At 38.4% G+C, this 17,591-nt stretch overlaps 1 pseudogene; it reads right to left on the reverse strand.

Moving 5' to 3' along the window:
* Nucleotides 1-4,335: 4,335 nt before the first annotated feature.
* On the reverse strand, nucleotides 4,336-4,453 carry LOC114472793 (uncharacterized; annotated as a pseudogene).
* Nucleotides 4,454-17,591: the final 13,138 nt, after the last annotated feature.

Consider the following 17,591-nt stretch of genomic DNA (forward strand, 5'->3'; position numbering starts at 1 on the left):
GTGGCATATTCCAAGGAAACGCCCTGTCCCCACTGCTGTTATGCATAGGTCTGAACCCCCTCAGCCAAATAATCAACAAGACTGGCTATGGATACCGACTCAGGAACGGGGCCACCATCAGTCACCTCCTCTACATGGATGACATCAAGCTGTACGCTAAGAATGAGCGAGACATCAACTCACTGATCCATACCACCTGGATATACAGTGCAGACATTGGGATGTCATTCGGACTAGAGAAATGTGGTCGGATGGTGACTAAGAGAGGGAAGGTAGTCCACACAGAATGGGTCTCACTCCCAGAAGGAACAATAGCAGACATTGAGGACAGTTACAAGTACCTCGGAATCCCACAAGCAAATGGCAACCTCGAAGAGGTGACAAGGAAAGCGGCTACGGCCAAATACCTCCAACGAGTATGGCAGGTCCTAAGAAGCCAGCTCAATGGCAAGAACAATTCCTGGGCAATAAACAGCTACGCCCTGCCAGTAATCAGATACCCTGCAGGAATAATAAGCTGGCCAAAGGATGAGATACAGACCACAGATGTTAAGACGCGAAAGCTCCTAACCATGCATGGAGGGTTCCACCCCAAATCCAGCACTCTGAGACTGTACTCTAGCCGGAAGGAAGTAGGCTGAGGACTAGTGAGTGTGAGAGCCACTATCCAGGATGAAACATCCAAGATCCATAAGTACATCAAGGACAAGGCTCCAACAGATGACGTGCTCAGTGAATGTCTCAGACAATGGGGAACAGAAGATGAGGTGCTGGAGGTTCCGTCATAAGAGGACAAGCCCCTACACGGGATGTACCACCGAAACATAACTGAAGTGGCGGATATCAAGAAATCCTACCAATGGCTAGACAGAGCCGGACTAAAGGACAGCACAGAGGCACTCATCATGGCTGCACAGGAGCAGGCCTTGAGCACCAGAGCAATAGAGGCCCAGATCTATCACACCAGACAAGACCCCAGGTGTAGACTGTGCAAAGAGGCCAATGAGACAATCCAGCACATAACTGCAGAGTGAAAGATGCTGGCAGGGAAAGCTTGCATGGAGCGCCATAACCAAGTGACTGGTATAGTGTACAGGAACATCTGTGCAGAGTATGGGCTGGAAACCCCAAGGTCAAAGTGGGAAACACCTCCAAAGGTGGTAGAGAATGACCGAGCCAAGATCCTGTGGGACTTCCAGATACAGACGGAGAGAATGGTAATGGCGAACCAACCAGACTATATATATATATATATATATATATATATATATATATATATATATATATATATATATATATATATATATATAGTAGTATAGTATAGTGTTTTCCTCTGTATTATGAAATGAGTGCATACAAAGTAGTAAACTAAAAAAATATTATTTTTTTTGTATAGTTGCATATTGCAATAATTAGGGCCATATAAAATTTGTTTTATTTTTTCCAAATCTGGTTGGCTTGGATGTTTGGAGTCAGTGATGATTTGTGTAGTGTTTTATGGAAGCCCGTTTCCGCCACTAAAAAAAAAAATCACCAAGGAAAGTCATAATTATGGGAAACAAAGTCATAATTATGAGAAAGAAAGTCATAATTATGAGTTAGAAAAGTCATAATTGTGAGTTAGTGAAGTCATAATTATGAGTTAGTAAAGTCATAATTATGAGTTAGTAAAGTCATAATTATGAGATAGGAAGTCATAATTGTGAGTTAGTAAAGTCATAATTGTGAGTTAGTAAAGTCATAATTATGAGATAGGAAGTCATAATTGTGAGTTAGTAAAGTCATAATTGTGAGTTAGTAAAGTCATACTTATGAGTTAGTAAAGTCATAATTATGAGATAGGAAGTCATAATTGTGAGTTAGTAAAGTCATAATTATGAGATAGAAACATTTTTGGTACATCCATCTGTACCCATGGCACTGACCAGAAATCTCCATGTGTTGTTTAATAAACCGAGCTACTTCAGCCACATCAGTTTTATCCTTTCGACGCCAGAGCCTCTTTTTGCTTAGTATCTTTTCAAGGTTGCGTTTACTCAGCATATTTCATGTGAATTTGCAAGCAAACAAAGTATTTCATCATTTGTAAAGCCTCGTCTAAAGTAGTCTTCGATAGTCTTATCAGCCATCTCTCAGTGTCAGCTACTCACCACATGAACACGCTGCTGTAAATGTGTTTAAGTATCTCTTAATTATGACTTTCCTTGGTGAACGGGCTTTCATACTGTTTCGAGTGGTTTATGCGGTGTTTAATGGATGGGAGAGGAATGGGCGGTGCATCTAATGAACGGTCCCCGGAAACATTTCCCCATAAAAAAAACCTTCTTTGCCTCACGGTGACAGCGTTCCACGCCGATTCTGTCCATTTCCGCGTTCAACAGTGGATTCCGTTTTCATTGGTCAATTCCGTGATTCTGTCCGCGATTTTGTTAACGTGGATTTTATAAGGCCCCAAATAATAATGTATGGTTGTCACAAAATTTCACGGCACACCCGGACTTGCTTTATGACCCACCAGTGTGCCGCGGCACACCGTTTGGGAACTATTTTGTCATTTCATTGTGTCTGGTTTATATTTACAGTTTACCACTTATTGTACATTTGTAATCAATTCTGTTTCAACTTGGGCAGTGTGTGGTATATAAGAAGCACTAAGTTTTTTTCCTGCATGCAAATGCTAAACTCTCGTAAATAAATAAATGACAAATAGAGGAATCTAATAACTCCATGTGAACATATGTTTTGAAATGAATATAATGTTGACCAATTATTAGCTCACAGAATGGCTGTGCTCTCACAGAGCACACGTGTTAGGGTGGTTGAAGTTTCTATATTTAATACAAGTGGGACACAGTGTCTCTTTGTTCCTTTTGATTGACGAGAAAGTAAGAAAACGAAGGAAAATTTGTAAAATTTGAATTATACACTGCCTGTCAATAGGCATCAAATGTACTAACTTGGTTTAACCCAAAGAGGGCAGCACTGCTGTATCTATCAGTTTACAGTTTTTAAAGTAGCCATTATGTAATAAAACTCAAAATATTTCTTCTTGGGCCAATGTATGTTTTGCTCAATGGGTTTTCTTTTTGGAAAAAGCTGTTAAGAAACAAAATAAATGAGTGGTTGTTTGATTTTTCTTTATCTGGGTCGAGAAGGGAAAACTCTAAAGAAAACCCAGTTGATATAACAGCTTTTTTGTAATGCTCTACCGCTGAGATCTTTTATGCTTGAGCATTAAAAAAATTGGACAATTTTACATCCCCAACTTTGTGTTTGAGAGCGACTCCTTCCTCCTTACAGAATCTTGACCTCAACCCAAATAATTCTCCTTTGGGGTGAATTAAAGGGATGTTTTACATTCTAGGCCCAATAGTTCATAATCTGACCTCCAAAATGAAGTAGTAAAAATTCCCATTACAATGTAAACTGCTTTCTTAAATGATCTAAGAAATTTCATTTCAGTGCATCACAAGTATTATTGATTATTTACACAGCAGATGTGATTCATGTTATTGATGTAATTTAATTTATTCATCATTATCATCCTTTATTTCACACTCAGGAGTCCATTTTAAAATCATGGTAGTATGAAAGTAATAAATGCAATAATGATTGTAAAATCATAATTATTTATCTAAAAATAATCCTACCAAAATCAAATGAATGTAATCTTTTATATAGAAAAAAGACATACAGGCAAATTAGCAGATGTTTTAATTACATTTTTTACAGAACCATGCTTGTGGATGTGCATAGGGTGTAAATGGTTCACATCAGGTATTGATTTTTTTCACTGTTTTGGTCCAATTTAATCCTGTATCTTGTAGGACTTGCTGTATCCTGCATTCGGTTATTGGTGACTGTACAAAACCTAAAATCAACATTTTTCCCCAAATGCTCCATAGGCGAGTGGTTGGTTATAATTTTCTATACATGCATAAATAATCCACATACTTTTTTGTAGTTAGGTAGGTAGTTTTAATGCCTATGGAAGAGGATTAGGGCCACATGTGAATTTTTTTTTGGAGTTCTGACTTTAAAGTCAGAATTCTGAGAATTCTATTAATGCATCCATTTTATGTAGCACTTTTTTGGACACTAAAAGTCACTTTACAGAATTAAGGGATTATTATTTCACTCTACACTTAGTGGTGGTAAGCTACTGTTGTAGCCACAGCAGCCCTGGGGCAGACTGACGGAAGCAAGGCTGCCAAAGTGCGCCATCGGCCCCTCCGACCACCACCAACACTCATTCACTACATTCATACTACGCAATGTGGGTAAAGTGCCTTGCCCAAAGACACAATGACAGATACCACTGGAGTGACTGCCATCCCACTGTGGCACCTGGAATTCTCAGTGGTCTCCCATCCACCTACTAACCAGACCCAGACCTGCTTATCTTCTGAGATCTAACGGGATCAGGCAATGACAGGCTGGTATGGCCACAAATTCTAAGAATAAAGTCAGAATTCTGACTTTAAAACTCAGAATTCTGGGGCCTGAGGGTGCCCTCCCAGCCCCCCTGAAGCCCCGCCCTGCCCCAGTTTATGTTGGATTCTGTCATAGACTCACCTAGAAACAAGCCTGCAGTAGAATCAGAAGACTCATTAGCTGTTCTCTATAATTTACTAGCACCAAGGACAGCAACGACAACATTAACAGCAACATCAGCAGCAACAACAGCATCAGCAACAACAACAAGGGCAATGTCAGCAGCAACATCAACAACAGTATCATGGCTGGTGCCTCCTGGGGGGTACTTCTAGTTGAGAAGAGTTCAATGAAATGGAAAAGCCAGCATGGACATGGACAGCTTGGGTAAACCTGGATTAACCCATAAGCCTGGTTCTTTTAAGCACACTTAGATGAAATACCCTCCTTTCTTTTTTCCTTCCCCTCTCACTGAAAACATCAGCAATCAGGAGGAGAGGCTGGAGGAATCATATCAAAGGGCTGAAAGCACCAGAAGAGGCACATCAGACGTGGGCAGATGTTTTTCTACTTCCTGCTTGACATTTTGTAAAAGTTACTTTAGTTTGGTCTGGAAGTTTTTGGTAGTCCTGTTTTCGTGTTTATTTTGATATAGGTTTATTGTTTCGTCATTTATGTAGTTTAGGAATGATTCAGTTGCTTTTTTAATTTTTCTTACAATATACAATATTTTTTGTAGATTTCTTTTGTTGAAAGTGCTTCCATACAGTTTTTTATTTTATTTTTTATCTTATGTCTATACTTTTTTCTAAATTTCTATATCTAACTGTATAATAAAATTACATTTGAACTAAGTGGGAAAAGAGCTTGCTTTCTAACAGTCCGAAACAACTCAGGAGCATCGTGTCAATACCAAACTTAGTGCAAATACCCGCATCAACCCCGTGATATCATCATGTATATAGGCTGCATGTGTAGGAGTGATCATATTTCTACTGGTTTTATGGTCAAAATATACTTGTTATTGATTGTTTTAGCATTCTGTGTATTGATCTGATATTGTGAAGGAAAAAGGCAAATACAGCATTAAGGCTTAGATGCGTTTCACTTTGAGTTGGGTTCAGTTCCTTAATTCACATGTAAAGAGCTGTTGATGCTTCCAAAAGCTTTCATTGATTATTTCATGCTCCCAACTTTGTGGGAAAGCTTTGAGGAACATAAACATTCTCCTAAACCTTAAAGAGCAGAGATGGTGACACAGGCTTTCTCATCCAACATCAGTATCTGACATCACAAAAAGGTTTCTTAAAGAACAGACAGAAACTTGACCATAAACACTCCTAGTAAAAATTCACAACATATTTGTTTATGTTATTTTCCAAGGCAACAACATATAATCCACAGGTATCATCTGAGTGTGACATGTTATTGCATCAGAATAATTATGATAATTATGGGCTCAACTGATTCACTGTCAAACAAGCAAAACAGAATCTTGCCACTAATAACTCAATGTGATGACAGAACAGAAATACAGGGCGTTGTCAGGATTTGTCAGGAGTCCATCCATAAACTCTAGGTCAACATACCCTGCCATGGGAAACTCTGGGTATCTCGATCCATTACAGCTGGTATGAAGTGGGTCAACCAACCCTGAGTATGTAAACCTTGGGTTACTTACGTGCACAAGCGCAATAAAAAGCCTTCATCAATTGAGCAAATATCACACAAACTACCATGGCAACCACCCGGAAGAGAGTGATTAATTTCATCCCGATGGGTGATAGAAGCTGGCGTTTGTGGAATATGAGCCTGTTCTAAAGGTGCGTTCACACTGAATGCCACTTCAGCAACTATAGTCGCTTAAATCGCCCATGATTAGTCGTGCTTTTTGCTCGCTAAATAACATCATCGCGCAAGTGACGTGACGAATGGGGAATAGTGTGAATAAAATGTGTCTGTGGAGCAGGGGCAGCATTGTTGGGAGGGCTGCTGCATAGAGAGTGGTGATCACTTCTTCTACAGCTGTAGAATTACAGCACTTATCATAGACAGCTCCACTTGTACTTACAGTTCACTCAAAATGTAATTAGAAACTAAAAGGTGTATTAAAGGAGTATTCCTCTTTCATTTGGCCCAAGGAAGTTGGGGAAGTTTACAGCCCTCCCGCTACAGTGGCAATAAAGACAGCGATGGCCTCTTGACGTAATGTAATCGCCAAAGTCATCTTGACGTCCAGAAAAGATGTCTTAAAAAAATATGACCGAGCGTGGATTTGAACCCTCAACCACATGCTTTCATATGCACCGCCTTACCAGCTGCACCACCATAACTTTTAGTATGCGGTGACTATACATCTAGCTGTATCACTGTACAAAGCAATGTTAAGTTAATGTCTGGCCTTAAAAGTGTATTTATTTAAATTGACTTTTTCCCCTTTACATTATCCACAGGTTTGTATCCTTTACTACAGACGTCAGTAGGTGTTTTAATGCAGATCAACCTGTCAGTGTCTTTACCTAAATGCTCTGCATCCTCATTGTTAGAAAAAAAACTGTTTGCCATAAAAAAAAACAGAACAAAACGTAAAGCGGCACAATGTGTGTAATGATGTGAGCATGTCTGTGGTGTGTGATGTTTCAGAGAAGAGTATCAAGGTAAATTAAAGTGTTCCTTGAAAACCAATGTTCAGGTGGGCAGAGCGAGATACAAACCCAGGGTTTCTTAGACAAAACCTGCCAGTGAGCAGGTTTAGTTCACGGAGAATGTTGTTACCATGGTGACATACTCAGAGAAGAACATATCTCGCCTTCAGGAATGGGATACTTAGAGTTTCCCTCATTTGAGCCCAAACATACTCAGAGTTTGTACATAACACGTTTTCTGGAATACCCCTCCGATATATCCTACTCAAGTAGAAGTACTGTTATTTGATTGAAATTGTATTCAAGTACAAGTACAAGTAAGTCATACATAAAATACTTGAGTACAGGTAAAAAAGTAGCTGAATTAAATAGTCTTTTCAGTAAAAGTTACTAGTTGCTTTCACCATTCCTATTTATTTTTAGTAATACATCTTGCCACGGCTTCCTTGCATACAGTAAAGATCTCATGTATAAACTTAAAAAGGAAGAGAACAATTCTTACACATTTGGAACTTAATTTATCTTCTAAAAAATATACTATTTTATAAAAATAAAAAATTCAAATAACACTAATTAATTCAATTCAAAATAAAAAAAATCCTCAGTTTCTAAATATAGCTACATTTATAAATTTTAAAATGGGAAAAAACCTCCATTCAATGCTGCTTTGCCAAAATGATGCAATTTTTTGTAGTTTTACAATGTCCGTTGATTAAAAATTACCCAGTAATGGTTGTGTGTAGAAATGTAAGGAAATACTTGCATTTCAAATGTATTTAAGTACCATTTGAAATCATTGATTTAAAAATATATATCAAAAAAGTGCAAGTACCTATAAAAGCAACTCAATCACAGTAACGTGAGTACTTGTAATCCATTACTTTCACCTCTGGTTTTTATTCATCAATGTGCTCAGACACTTGGTGTTGGGAATTCTTTTTAGATGTACTCTCCTATTAGTACCTATTTTTCCCCCTTGTTTTTAGCATTTTAACACGTCTCAGCTTCTTTCAAAGAGCAAACTTGAGATCAGGAAGAATGGTGTCATTACTGTGTTTGTCCAACAGGAGGTGGTGATACATAGAGAAAATGGATTGTTTAAAGTTGAAAAGAGAAAAAGTAGAAAGCCTTGTGAGGCTGTTTGTGACAAAATGCAGGTCGTGGATGGTAAAATATTGTGCCAGTGTTAAAAAGGGAGCAGAGTGTTGATGTAAAAACACTCTATTACTCAGGCTGAAATACAGAATCTATTCACAGGTGCAAACTATGAAGGTAGATATTTTGCAAAATGTGAGAGCTTGTAGAATGTGATGTGAGGTTGTAGAATGCAATGTTTTTTAATTACTTGCTTCAAATAATGTTTACAACCACAGCGCTCCGGATACATCTTCTCGAATCAGAAACACAAACTACTTTTCTCGCGTGAATCTGCGCTGCTTGAGTTTAGCAACACATTTTGCGAGATGTCTGTAGCAAAACAGATTTGTGCTTTTTGAAATGCCCCCCTCCCCTCCTCCTCCCCCTTTACAATTGGAACAGTAAAAGTCATTTTCAACACTGGTTAAACGCCAAAGAGAAGATGCGTGTGTTAAGGTGTGATTTAAAAATAGGAAGGGAGTCAGCCTGTCAAATGTACAGAGGCAGATCATTCCATAGTTTAAGATGAACTAAAGAAAACGTTTGGTCTCCTCTAAGTTTGCGATGCGTCTGAGGGACCATAAGCAACGCTTAATCTGCTGACCTGAGTGGACGTGTTGGGGAGTAGGACACGAGCAGGTCTGACAGATAACGCGAGGCAAGGCCATTGAGGCATTTAAAAACAAATAACAGAATTTTAAAATAAATTCTGTATTGGACTGGGAGCCAGTGAAAGGAAGACAGAACAGGTGAAATATGGTCATGTGTTGGTCAGCCAGTTAGAAGGCGCGCAGCAGCGTTCTGAACCAGCTGCAGGCACGTAAGTAAGGACTGACCGATGTCGGTGTACAGGGCGTTACAATAGTCCAGCCGTGTTGTGACAAAAGCATTGATCAGTATTTCAAAGTGATGCTCATGTTTCTATTTTTGGGATCGGGCCGAGTCTCTGCTAAATCGTGTGTCGTGCATCATCTAGTATACATGAGGTCACGAGAAGCAATTAACACCTCGCGATCAGCAAATGTATGGTCGTCAGAAAATCAAAAATCAAACTGCGCATGCACGAACACCATAGGACCGCTGTAAAATTGACTGCCCACGTCTGCCCAGCCAGTTCATAATCCATCACATTGTTGCCTTTTCTTTTTTGAACTTCTGTGTTATTCTTCTTCTGTTTTATTGGTGACGCTTCAGAGTTCTTCTTCGACTTCTAATTTTTACATTGCATTTCCAGAAACAAGACCCTGACGTGCCATGTATGGACAGTGTGAGCAGTCAGGTTGCGAGTATCGGTTCGTATAGTGTGAGAACATGAATTGTGAGCTGCGCACTTCCAGACAATTTTATTGCACAATTTGAGTACAACGATTGAAAAAAATTGCACAGTGTATGTCTGCCATTACCACAGATATTTAGCCTGGTGAGAAGTTAACAAGCATCATAATACAGCACACACGGAATAAATTCCCAAAGTTAGAGGGACAGAGGAAATCCAGCTTCATAGTACAGTCCCATCTATCTATAAAAGCAAAAAAGGTCTGTGTGTGAGTGTGTGTGTGTGTGTGTGTGTGGAGCGAATATCTTCCTGACGCGGTGTGAGTCTGACCTGAAACCAAATATCCCAAGTGTGTGTATCTGTTATTTTGGAGTAATTTGGTGTAGAAAAACGTTCAAAACTTTAATTTTAAGATAACGGCCCTCTCGGTAATAAGCGCAGTATTGAGCGCGCTACTTCCGGTTCCAGGTTCGTGACATCACTGTGTCAAAGTTTGTTTGGGTTAAAAAAAAAAAAAAAGACGGTCAATATTAATTTTTGTACTGCTAAAAGTCGTTTAAGTTAATATTTCATGGTTATTTAAAAGTATTCCCGTGATCCCAAACTTCCTTTAAATCGCAGGTCATGGACTTCACTTCCTCCTCCGTCTCCATGACTGTGGGCGGTGGCTGTGCTGACGGCCATTAGCCGACCATATCACAAACATTCTGCTTCTTCAGACAGAGGAATGTAACTTTTCTGTGAGCGGATGGGTCCACAACATGGCTCCACTATGATTACTGTTTGTTCTGTGCAAGGGTGAGTGTTTCATCTTATATTATTCTATGTGTTAAGAAAGATGCTAGCAGCTACAATGTAAGTACACACACACACACACACACACAACTGATGTGCTTGCGTGCAGTACATCAGGATGTACATGCTAAACGGCGACCGTGGCTCAGGTGGTGGAGGGGCGTCTTCTGATCGAGAGATTGGGGGTTCGATCCCAGTACCTGACTATGTGTCGAAGTGTCCTTGGGCAAGACACTGAACCCGAAGTTGCTCCCAATGGTCGACTAGCGCCTTGCATGGCAGTCCTGTCCCATTGGTGTGTGAATGTGAGAGTGATTGGGTGAATGAGCTGATATGTAAAGCGCTTTGGGACTACTTCAGTGTGGTTATAAAGCGCTATATAAATCAAGTCCATTTACCATTTACCAAATGCAGACAGAGCCGTTTAGAGAGAGCTGCGACTTTGGTGTTGCAAAACGTTTACTTTTCGAGGTACTGCCGTGTCTCTTTTTTTAAATCTTTTTTTATCTTTGTAAATTTGGACATGCAGTAGTGTTGTTGATTGATTCTTGTCCAACTCTTGACATTTTAGTCAAAGTATTTAAATTTGGCATATTTTGTTGTAAACATGTAAGAAAGACTACCCTGTATGGGTTGAAATATATATTTTAATAAGTACAATTAAAATTTTTTAGACCAAACAGTGGAAAGTCCCTTTAGCTGTGTGTACACACAAACACACATTCACACAAAGTAATGCCAATACATGCTGAGCACACAAAAACATGACATAAATGAGCTTGCATTTAAAACCTGCACAGTTTTAGGACTAGCTCATCCAAAGTGTGCTAAACAGGGCACACAAAATGTTTGCTTGGACCAGTCCATTTCTGTAGTGTAACTTGCTTCTTAATTCAGAAATTCATATGAATAATTATAAGTAGACACAGCAGATGCATCTAGCATTTATGGTTGCTCTGTCACCAGTAAAGTGCAGAGAAATAACCTTTATGTCTCCCAATGTGTCTCTGATGACTCACCTTAAACACATGCGCTAATCCTTTATGGCAGAGTGCAAGATAACCAATAATATGACACAGAACTTCTAAGCTTTGTTTATTTAAAAGACCAGACGCTGCTTTGAAATGGGATTATCTGCCTTCTCGTGGATCTACAAGAATTTGACAATTTGTTTTTTGAATATCACAATCATTTCATCACAATTAAAGCATTTTTGCTGTACCCTTCTAAATGAAAGAAAATGCAAGGCTTCCAAAATCTCTATGTACAGTAAGGCCAGGCTTAATCCCAAGGAGTGAGCTCAACATTTTTACACATATATTATATAACATCAAGCTGCACATTTAGTGGGATTTTTTAATCTAGTGGCAGGGTGCACTACCAAGAACAACCATGAATAACAAAGTACTGACATATTTATGGTCACAAGGTGGCAACGAAGGCAAAGGGGGTAAGAAGATGAATGGTAGAAGGTTCTCCAGATGAAGGTCTGATAAATGCAAATGCATTGAGAGGTTTTAGGAACTGATGTGGCCAATGAATACACTCAAGGATGATTAGGAATACAAATCATGATTTGTAGAAAATTAGGTGAGAAAAGGGAAAAGGGATGACTTTTACACCTACACACATACGCACACACTCACACACTAAACAAAAAAGCTGTACGAGGTCACAGAAAGCTTAAGGTTTTGTGAAAGCTGTCTAAGATTCAAAGGGGAATGAGTGAGAGGGCGAGAATCTGGCTGAAAAAGGTCAAGTGGAAGACAGCCTGACACAGGAGTTCCTGTTGTTTCTGTCACTGTCTGTTTCTATTTTATCTTTGGTCTCAGAGTATTTCCCCTGATGGCTCTCATAATTCCACTTGCTCCCTCATCGCTCTACTTCTCTTTGTGTTCTTGTCTCTCCTGCTCACTGACCAAATTCATATTCTTGAAAATGGTGCTGTCTAGTTTCATCTGTGACTGTCTGAGTCCCATCCCACCCTCTCCTGGGTGCAGAGCCGACCCAAGCCTCTGAGGGGCCAGCTGATATTATGCAAGATTCTTTTGAAATGCTAGTCTAGTCTTTTACTGTAGTCTACTGCCGGTGGTCATTCATATACATTAATGTATATAAGTCCCTCCTCCGTCCTATAGACCCCTATACAAATGGAAATGATCGCCGACTGCGCCCAGCCAATAAGCTTTGACTTCTTGTTTTTGAGACTGTCAATCAAAGTGAATGCGGAACTGTGCACGGAAACAAGGCCGTACGTCACAACAGCAATCAGGTAAAAATGATTTTGGCTTTTACCTGACCCATAGACCTATATTATTGTGACCCGATGCGGCAGTGGGAGACACTCGATACATGTGCTTTAATATGGGAGATACACTTTAGCATGGAGGGATAGACTTACTGGCAGTTGTAAATCAGTAAGTTAGACACAGGTAGGATAGAATAAAGGGATACATAAGGATTAAAAAGCATTTAAAAGTAGTAGGGATGTAACGATTAATTGTAAGGCAGTTAAAAATCAATTCATAGGTATCACGGTTCACATCGATTCTCTGAAAATTGAATCGCAGTACTTTTTTTAAACATCAGAGGGCGCTATATATTTATCCTTCTCTTGTCCAAATGCTGAGGCGGCAGGCGGAATCTGCTATTACTTTCTTTCTTACCACTTTAGCACCGAAAGAATATCTGTAATATTACGTGAATATCTGTAAAAGTCACATTTTTCTATTAGCTCTGTTTGCTAGCGCATAGCATCTCTTCTTCACTGCTGGAAAAGCTGCATGCCAACCGACCACTGGGTTACCAGTGCCCTCTGCTGGTCCAAACAAATATGTGACGTAAATACATTGCAGACTGTTTTTTTTTTTTTAAAGTCCAATTGTTAAGGCAAAAAATACGTTTTCAGTTGCTCTTTTAAAAAGAAAAAGAACTATTATGCAGTTTTGCATTGTTTACTATAGAACCAGAATTTTAATTTGTATTATTCCTTTATTTATTTCATTCAATATTTATTTTTAGTTAAATTGCATTGTTTTGATTAGTTTATCATGGAATTCTTTTGACAATGAAAAAGAAAAAGAAAATAGTACAGTATTTTCTATAATAGCATATTTTTCAGTCATAATTTGTCTACAGTCCCATTTTGTAAAATAAATCGTGAGAGAATCGTATCGTGAACCCAGTATTGTGAATCAAATCGTATCGGGAGTTGAGTGAATCGTTACATTCCTAAAAAGTAGGGATCGGCGATATGGACTAAAAAAATTATCTCGATAATTTCTGGTATTTATCATGATAACAATAAAATCACAAAAAATATAAATAAATAAAACAATTCCCAACTTAAAGTATAAACAGGTTCTTTACAAACACAAATACATTTGAATACATCAACACTAGACACATTAAAAAAGGCTACAATAGCTGCTGACTCAAAGAGCTCATAGGCTGATATTTTATGGAATATATTAGTGCATGTGGGTCACTCTATTAGTGTTATTGTATGTAATTAATTTATTTCCTCACTTAAAATGAAAATATTTTCTTAAAAAAAAAAAAAAAAGCACATGGAAAGCACAAATAACTAAGTGTTTTTACTGCTGCTGAATCTTGTTTCATTTATCTGATAATGAGTTACATAAAGTTATGATTGATAAATAACTCTGATTTCCCATAATTAAACCAGATCAAGCTGATGATTTAATCAGTCAGGATATTTAGGTGTAATAATCTCAATAGTTACATTAGTCTAATGGGACCAGCGTTGTCTTGTAAGCATATGAAATACAATTAAAAAAATTGTGAATAGTGACATTAGTATTTATGCTAACATTTATTTCACACAACGTGTGACATGTTTAGCTTGTATCCTTGCATACAAGTGTTAAACAGGGCTGCCAAGTTTCAGAAAATGACAAGAGTAAGACTTTAGTGACATGATGCGTTCCGGCAAAATACACTATTTTAACATTTATTTACACTACTTAAGTTGTGTTTTGTGAAAACTATATTTTTACGCATTTTGTCGGTGCTTTATACTTTGACATCCTTTAACTAATATTAGCCAATGAGAACATAAACAGGGCGTACTAACCTGGTATTAGATATAAACCTGTGACGGCATGGCAGGTGTATAATGAGGTTAGATGTGTTCCCTCCTTTGGCTCTTATAGCTTGATGGAAGCACCTCTTTACCGTCTCTACCTTGTTTAAAGCCAAAATAGTTTCAAATATGACTTTTGGAGTTTGTTTTTTGAGCAAAATTAGTGATACCACAGACTCGAACTACGGCAAGCCGCGAGGACCAAAGTTTATTATCGTGAAAAAAAAAAAAAAAAAATAGAGGAAATATAAGCACGAGAAATGTCAAGTGTGGCATGTGTGGCATGTCACACTCAAAGCGTGAGGCTTGGCAGCTCTGGTTAAATCTGACAAATCGGTGGCTCTCTGTGGCTTTATGACAGTAACAAGTGTTCTTTTTACTTGGTCTATTCCTTATATGGAGTGGTTAGCGTTAGCTCTTAGCCCAGTCTGCGTGTCGGTGTGTTAGCTTAGCATAGTTAGCTTTAGTTGAGTTTCCAGTTCATAATTGTTGCTGCGGGTTCATCTCTGTCCCTGTGTTTGTCGGAACTTCTGGTGGATCTGACAGAGGAACTTGTCCTGCCATAGGTCTGAAAGGGGGAACAGAAGCATGTGTCCTGCACAACAGAGTACTTCATGGTCATGTGCAGTACCAGGCAGGACTGAATGATTTTAAAATGCAACCAAACACACGTTTGGAGTAACCAGTATTAACTGGAAGGCTGTATTACCATTTAAGTAACTCTAACTGAGCAGGTTGCTTTGCAGCCGCAGTTGTTGTCAGAGGTACAGGAGAAGCAGTGCTTGTTGATGCCACGAGATTAGATATTCTAGCTGTTGTCTCTGATATACCAGCAGCGAGAAAAAAATGCTTTCTCGCTGCATACAGTTTTCGTGGGTGAGCAGCTGGAGGCTTGGGTGGAAAGTGAATAAGCTTTACTGAAATCTCTGTGAAAACATCAGTCAATGAAACAAGAAAACTGCAGAGTAGAGAGTTGAAAGCTGGGGTGGGGCTTTGTGTTACACAGGTCCTCCTGTTGGCTTTATGCAGCAGACAGGGTTACAGTGGTGTATGGGATCAAGAAAGAAACAATTCTCCAACAGATCAAAACTGTGAGAAGAACAAAGGTTTGCTCAGTTCACTCTACAAATATAGTTGTATATACGATATATAGGCTGCCTATAGATAAACACAAAATCATCCAGGCAGTTGAATGACTTTGACACGGTTGACACCCCATTTAAGGTGTATGAATATACTTGTGAACGATTCGTCCATTATATTTTTCAACTCACTTGCTCCTTTTCAGTCTCTGCTGTGCCCATCTCCTGCAATTTATCTGACAGATATTGCTATTTCAATTCGATTTACATTTTGAAAATAAGATTTTCTACATTTAAATGCATTTGTTTTCCACATCAATTTTTTTAAAATTCTGTATTTTTAGAAATATTAATCATTTTTTTCAGAACATGTTAGTTTTTAACTCCTGTGAGGAAACAAAATACTTACAAATAAAACAAAAATGTATAACAAAAATAAAGTAAGATACAATTAAAAGGAAGATAATGTCATGTTTTTGGATTGTGAGAGAAAGCCAACCTAAAGAAAATCCACGCAAGCGTGAGGACAGAAGAAAGGACCCGTGTCAATCCCAGGGCTTAAACTCAATGTGCTGATACTTTTAAATGAGCTATCAATGATTAATGAATATTTTTTTCTAAAATTTACTCCAGATGTTTACACTGTAGACCAGTGAACAGTAGTGTGAATTGATTTATGATGTACCAACTTTTTTTTTTCTCCCTTATAATGTTTTATATTTTTTCAAAATCTTGTTTATAAATAGCTTAAAAGACTCTAGTAAATAGGTGGTTTTGAAATATGCCCTTTTAAATTTCTATGAAGGATTAAAGGCTATATTGCAAGAACACAATCATTGGTGAATAGTTTTATGAAAGTGGAAAAAGTCTCTTACATGATGATATGTCAGTGTTTTCATTGAGGCTAAAACTGGTCACTGTCATGGCAAATGGTTTTTATACTCAACAACACATTTGCTAGAGGCCTCGTCATCTCCTTAGAGACCACTTTTATCAAACCCAAAATGTTTCACAGTGTGGTGAAGAGGATTAGCTTGTATTGATTCACAGTGACTCCTTAAATGGCCAGGCAGAGTTATATCAGGCCAGAAAAATATTTCTCAGACCATGACATTCAAGCACTCAACTTTCTTTTACACTGAGATTAGATAGACAGTAAGGGTGTACCTCAAATTCACACATACAGTGTTGTGCCTTAATAAAGTCTGCTTATGCTAAACAGTTAGCATGATAAGATAGCAAAAACATGAAAAGGTAGCAAAAAAGTAGAAAAGAAGGGCGGGAATGAAGAAAAGGCATGAGATAGGGATAGGGTATGAGAAACCGGAGAGAAAAGAAAACGATGTTAGACATTAAAGAACGCAAAGGTTAACAGGAAAAATCAATAAAGCGCTGATTTTATACTCTTCTAATGAAGGCGGACAGAATCAATAGCTGATACAGGCTTTCTGTGTTCTCGAGCCCCAGGGAATTCTTTAACTACATTGGAATATGGGAGTGCACACTCCTGCACACACATACACAGAGAAATAAAAAGGTGTGCAAAAGACGTTCAGTGATGCAAGAGCAATGCTCCAATAACTGAATTATAAAACATGTATATGTTAAATAAAACAACCTCATTGCAAGGGGGGTGTTCCCACATTGTAATGGTTTTTTCACGCACCAGAGCAGCAATTTCATAAAAGCAGAATGCAGGTCCCTTGAAAGTGCCAATCCAAAACCTAAAGGATAGAGCAGTCAGTACATATTCTGTTTGCATGTTGGTTTTAGTGAGTAGCAAACCTTTTGCCTAGAAAAACACCCCCAGGCACTTGTGATCATCAATCGGTATTCCACACCACACAGTCCCCTGTGAGTCATGCTTGTGGTTATGAAAGACGGGGATTTATAAGAAATGCACAAAACACATGTGTCTATAGAGCAATTTCAATGCCTATGTGAGACCGTTGAGAGGCTATTCAAGTGATTGAAAATAGGATCCAATATGATGTGGATTAGGTTAAGGTTGAATGAAAAAGAAATGGCAAAGGAGGTAACATTGTTCTGCTAAGAGCTATGTCAATTGTTGAATTTTTAAGGCAGAGAGAAAAGTTATCTGCATGGTGAGATAACAT

The sequence above is a fragment of the Gouania willdenowi genome, chromosome 1, assembly GCF_900634775.1.
Source record: "Gouania willdenowi chromosome 1, fGouWil2.1, whole genome shotgun sequence".
Lineage (NCBI taxonomy): Eukaryota > Metazoa > Chordata > Actinopteri > Blenniiformes > Gobiesocidae > Gouania > Gouania willdenowi.